The sequence below is a fragment of the Pelodiscus sinensis genome, chromosome 4, assembly GCF_049634645.1.
Source record: "Pelodiscus sinensis isolate JC-2024 chromosome 4, ASM4963464v1, whole genome shotgun sequence".
In the NCBI taxonomy this organism is placed as follows: Eukaryota; Metazoa; Chordata; order Testudines; family Trionychidae; genus Pelodiscus; species Pelodiscus sinensis.
Genome location: NC_134714.1, coordinates 113,471,478 through 113,477,702, shown reverse-complemented (window position 1 = coordinate 113,477,702; position 6,225 = coordinate 113,471,478). Strand labels below are relative to the sequence as shown.

General features: G+C 38.5%; 1 long non-coding RNA gene across 1 annotated transcript; it reads right to left on the bottom strand.

The window, feature by feature from the left end:
• Positions 1 to 442: 442 nt before the first annotated feature.
• Positions 443 to 3,701, bottom strand: LOC142829232 (uncharacterized). The gene is made up of 2 exons (XR_012903654.1): positions 3,562 to 3,701; positions 443 to 714 (listed from the first exon to the last, which is right to left on the bottom strand). It is a non-coding gene; the product is annotated as an uncharacterized LOC142829232 (long non-coding RNA).
• Between the last annotated feature and the right edge of the window lie 2,524 nt (positions 3,702 to 6,225).

The following is a 6,225-nucleotide window of genomic DNA, read 5'->3' as shown; positions in this document are numbered from 1 at the left end:
GGTGGCAACACCACAACCCTCCTAAAATAATCTGTAATGCCCTACAACTCCCCTTTGGGTCAGCACTCCCAATTTGATAGACACTGATTTTCTCTGTAAAATCTGTATAATATAGGGTACAAGCATACAAAATCCCAGATTTCATGGGGGAGACCAGATTTCACGGTCCATGACATGTTTCTCATGTCTATGAATCAAAGTGCCCTTTCATCATTTTCCATCTGTGTGTGGATTTATTTCATCCGTGTGTGGAATAGTTTTTTAATGTGCACGAAGTCATAGAAACAAAAACTTGTCTCTGGGTATGTTGCTAAGCATCTGGGCAGCATTTGAATCTCTCCTGAGCAGCCATACAAGTGTCCAGCTTACAGGAAAAACTGTGAATTTGGTAAGGCCCTAAGTATATGTCTAACAGCTAGAGCAACTTTTACATAAATTATGATACAGTGGCATTCAATTGTTTTATGTGAAGCCAACAATACGAACAATATGCTTGAGCATGTTGAGGACTGTTACTTGTTAGTCACTGGACACAGCCTGGATTTTTCTTTAAAAACAAATGATGATGTACATCGGTGTGTATTTAGCTGCAGAGCTGCATTTCTAATAGAATGCTCTTGATACCGGTAATAACTCTGCTTTTTGGTCTGTCAGTTGCTGGACTTTCAATTACTTCTTGCGTGAATCATCTTTCTTTTTCCAGCCAGAATTAGTCTATAAACAAACACACAAGGTAGTAAACACACTTGGGAATTAATAGACACATATTCAGTTAAGATAGTGGTTTTCAACCTTTTTTCACTTGTGGATCCCTAAAAAATTTTGAATGGTGGTCCAGACCCCTTAGGAGATCTTAGAGATATCTGTGAATTCCCAAAGAGTCATTGAACAACAGTTGAAATCCCAATTCTGTGGTAATGACAACCTTTTACGGACTAGGGATGTAAGCAACCAGTCGACTGTCTGATAAGCAAAAGCTACTAGTCCCTTGACAGTGGGCAGGGAAGGCAGGAAGGTAGTGGGGATTGGGCATGAGCCAGGAATCAGCTGATTCCCGGCTTGCCCCAGTACCAGATGCTGCTCCTTCACTTTTACATTTAAAAATCAGAAGCCAAGCGGGAGGGACCTGGTGTGAGTGAGGACAACTGATTCCTGGCTTGCGCTGGCCCTCCTGGCCCCCCCCCCTCTTGTGCACCTGCCTTTTAAATGTATTAAGAGCTGCAGTGGGGTTAGGCAGAGCTGTGGCTCCCCACTTATCAACTAATGGATGGAAAATCCATCGCCTAGTCGATTAATTGATTAAACTAAATTTAACATCCATAGTAGGGACTCAGACATAGTCTGCAGACTACAGGTTGAAAACCTCTGTGCTAAGAGTTACCATCAAACTAACCTGGAACCAAATTCAGAGATTCTGGAGTGCAAATGAAAATTCTCAGATGGGGTAAATTGGCATTGCTCTGTTGATTTCAGCGGAGCTGTAGATATTTACATAAATTAAGGGTCAGGGCTGTAATTTTCATGTGTACTCTCTTCCTAAAATGGTTTTCAGAAAGCAACATGTCTGTTGGCATATGCTCCAACAGAGCTCCCTTCCTTAAATCTGAATCTGCTCTAACTGCCAGAAATGAGCAATTGGTAATGATAGCTAGCTCATCAGATAAGGTAAGAAATTTAAAATAAATTAATAAATCACCTGCTCCACTGTATAGTAGAAAAAATGGGGATCCCTACGTAATATTTGGAGTACAATGTTAGTTTGTTTGCAAGATAGTCACTATTAAGGAGCGGATAAAAGAAGTTAGATGGGATTATGACCTGTTGAGCATTAAGGTAGAACCTGTCAATGATATCTAGATAAAATCTTGCACCATAAAGTTCAGGTATGATTTTGAATACCCTAGAGTTTGAGGAAGGTATAGATTGAGTTCAGAGTCAATGCAAATTGAAGCTTCAGTGCACACTTAGTCAGTGAATGTAGCCTTCTATTTCATTTCATTCACATATTGTGTTCAGGAAATAAATTATGCAAATAGTAGATAATAGTATTACTACTCTAGTCTCTATAATCATAAATTCAGAATATTCTGGAAGCCTGTGCCTATAAACTCAAAAATGAATATTTCAGAGTTTGCTAACGTAGCAATAAGAGCATTTATAGCTACCAAGGATTCTTGACTATGTTTATTGTGAACCAAAGATTACATTATTTTAACTGCACAAGATTAGAACAAGCATAGGAAACATTATTAAATCCATACACTATTGCTATGAGCTAAGAGTCCTGGGACGCAAGGTTTTGAAATGTTTCTTAAAATAAAACTAATTTCATAGACCTTCTCCAGTAAAAAAAAAAAAAAAAAAAAAAAGTCATTCCATAATACTAACTAGAGGAACAAAGATACAGATAACACCTATCTTTTAAGTGCAGGTGTACATCAGTTCTTGAACCTTATATAGTGGAGTATAATTGAGTGAGCTGGAAACTAAAACAGCTGGGACTCAAGCTGCTAAATGCCTTTAAACTGGTGGGCTACTGGTGGCCTGAAAGCCACATGCAGCCCATCTGGGTTCTCTGTATGGCCCGAGACACATTTTGTGTACTGTTGCCCACATACAGGGTTGCCAGATTCCAGTGATTTGCATCTGCATAGTTTTTTTCCTGCCGGTATTACTAACGTGACACACACTTAAATCAAGGGCATGTGAAGTGAGGTGCTTGCTGATTGACTTCCTCCTCATCCAATCAAAGCGCTGCTATGGTTCAATCAGCACAATCCACAAATTCCAGGTACACAACCATCTTGGTTACAACAATTTTGTGGTCCACTGAGATGGAGGGCCACTTGTGAAGGTTGCCGATCACTGCCTTAAAAGTTAAAATCAGAAGAATCCTGAACTCAGTAAGTGTCCATGTAGACAGCCAGTGAAACTAGCAGAGACAGAGTGCATTCAGCTACTGAACACCATAATCAACCTGTTACATTCTGCACTGTTTTGGTTGCACACAATGGAATGCTTTGAAGCAATCTAACGTGTCACAAAAGGCCTCATACACTGTGCTTCTGAATCAGCTACCCAGCGTATTCTAGAGGCATTGCCAAATGCCACCATTCTTCACACCCATGTTAGAAAGAAATTATTCAAACTGTTATATTAATTCCCTGGGTATAAATGGTAGTTGGCATTTCAGGAAACTCCTTTAATTCATTGCTGCATTATGTACAAAGGGCAGATTTTAAAGCAGCTGGTCTTACTCAAAAATGCTCCTCATTCAAGATTGGCTCTAAAGTGGATTATTACTTCCTTTTCTATCTTATCTTGGACATTGATTCATGGAGAAAATTGGTTATCATTGCTTCTTGAACTATCTAAATTTATACCCGCTAGAAGAGATCTGCCGCCTCCTCTGCCAAAACCAGAGCTTGAATTGTCATCTAGTGAAATGTGCAGAAATGCTTAATATCTGGCAATATGGAATCTGTTAGCACTATTTGTGATCTATTTTAGTATGGAATGGCTAACATTTTGCTATAGGTTCATATTTGGTTTTATACTCACCCAACCTGATGACTGGTGAAATTTCTCCTTCAGTGACGTTCCCAAAACAAAAATCATCCAGAAGACTACAATCATTGTTTAATCCTTCACAGGAGTTCCTTACTCAAGATGCACTGCTTTTGCCAGACACGTGTTTTGTGCCAAGTGGTTGAAGTAGAAATGCCAGTTCTCAAAGAACTGACTGTATGCAGTCCAGCATGTTGGTTTTATGTGGCAGCTGTACAGTTAAGGACTGTGCACCTGAAGGGAACTGTACACTGCAGTAGATTGTGACACAGTTCATTACATAACAGTTGCCCAAAAAGCATGAAAAAACAGAATAACCTCAGCAAAATAAAAGCAGTGGTGGCTAATTTTGTATATGCTGTAAAACTGAATGGGTCCTTTTCCCTCATTCCCTGTGATCTTGCCCTTTCCATATGTCATGATCATTCAAGAATGCACAAAATACCTGATTTGCAGGGAGATTCTCTTCTCTCTAGGAATCTGTTACTATGAAATTACTTATAGTTTAATTCATTGATGTACTTGTTTACTCCCTGTAATAGGGAACTGGAGGGCGGGGGGGGGGGGCAGGAGGAGTAATATGTCTTCAGTTAGGGATGGAATTTGTTGGCATTTATATTGCAGACCTCCATGCAGATTTCCAAAGGTGGCTTTCAGTTTGTGCTCAGAGTCAGGGGGTTGGCTTTCAGAAAGACATGCTTCTCTAATAGCTAACAGATCCATGGTAGTGTAATATCAATCAAAAGCTTAGGACAAAAGAGACATCAATACTTGGAAAGGAGTCCATTTTTATTTACATATGTGTAACTCCACTAATGTTACATATTTTTTCAAAAAATATTGTGATATGGTACAATCAACCCAAAAGAAAAACTTTTTGAATGGCAAATATTTTTAATTGTGGCCTAATATCTTGTATTCACTTTCATAACAGCTAGATGCTACTGAAAGGCTTAGTCTAGCAGAAGAGCATCAACAGAAGTATTAATTTTGCCAAGAGGAGAACATTCTCTTATTCGAAGGACTGATGATCTTCCTTAATTTTGCTCTCTTTGTAGTCTTTGATTTTCAGCATAGGAAACTGCAGTGTAAGCATTTGCTATTCTTGGCTGCAACTGTTATCAGCCAGCAGGTGTTTGGTTCTCTGTAACTTATATGATCCATCACCCCATAAGAACTATCTGTGGTATCTGGGTTATGTATACTGGGTGCTTCCTATGCAGCATATTGTTGGATGCAACTTTCAAGGAATCTAGGGGGAGTCTGACCTTGGAGCTTAAAGTCTATGAGAGTCATTCCATTGACTACATTATCCTTTGGATCAAGCCCATAGTCCTGTCCCCAAAGTAGTCTACAATACAGAAAAGTGATAACTAGAAAAAATGGGGGTGCAAAATACCTCTTCTGCGATCTTTATATTTACTTTCCTTCAAATTGCTGATAACTAGATTTATTTTGGCTGCAAACATTATGAACCTTGAACTTACGTTCAGTTGGACAATGCATTGGGAAGGAGATGGACTAGAAGATCTACATTCATTCCATTTATGTTTTTATGATTCTATGGAATGGCTTCTGTCAGCATTAAAAAGGCATGCTACTTAGGGATAAAACAATCTGATGAATAGCACTCTTGCTCAGACAGTAGAGCAAAAAGTAATGAGAAGGAATAGACTTCAGTTTCAAGTACAGGATAACAGCAACTGTTCCAGAAATTAGTTTTATCACTAAACAGAAATGCACCAGAAGAATTTTTTGTGTAAAAAAAGATTTTTCAAAAAGAGGCTATGTCAACATTACAAAAAAAGTCGGAAAAAGATACACAAATTGCGAACCACAATTTGTGTATCTTTTTCCACTTTTCTTCTGAAAGAGGCTTTTCCAACATTTGGCCCATCTATACAAGGCCAAATGTTGGGGAAAAAAAAACCCTCTTTCAGAACATCCCTTCTTCCTTGTTGAACAAGGTTAACAGAGATGCCGAAAAAATGTCTGTTTTTCCTAATTTTTTTTCAGAAAAGCAGACTTGTTCCCTGGACATGGTAGAGCTTTTCCGGGATACCCAGAAAAGCTCTGCAAGAGAGATATATCTTCATCCTGATTGCACTCTCAGATATCTAAATGATTTGATTCTGCCCTAAGATAGTCATAACAAATCCTCAAGTTATTTTAAGATTTATCCCTCTACTACTAATCTCAGAGCTGCCCCTACAGCATTTGACTCTAACTCACTGTACTTGCTTACTGTGAGAGATGCAGATTCTGCGCCTGTTAGCAATTGTTCTGTTTTCTATTGATGGTGTAAGATATGATAAAAGGGTGTTATAATTTATGTGGCGCTGCTATACAGTAGTACTCTACAGCCAATATCACTGTCCTTTCTGCCAGAGGCAGAATAAAACATTTTATCATTAGAAAGTGTTCCTGGAAAACACATTAATTTTTATGTAAAAATATGAACAAGAAATTATGGGTTGCTTAGCAAATAATGAAATGGGAGCCTGTTCAAAGCATAGCAACATCAGAGATGTGACATGAGAAAGATGAATGGAAGGGTAAGCATGAAATTAGTAGCTATGTGAAATAAAATGGTCAGCATTTTTGCAGGGCCTTGAACATAAGAAAATAGATTTAAAGCTATCTGAGGAGAATAACAGT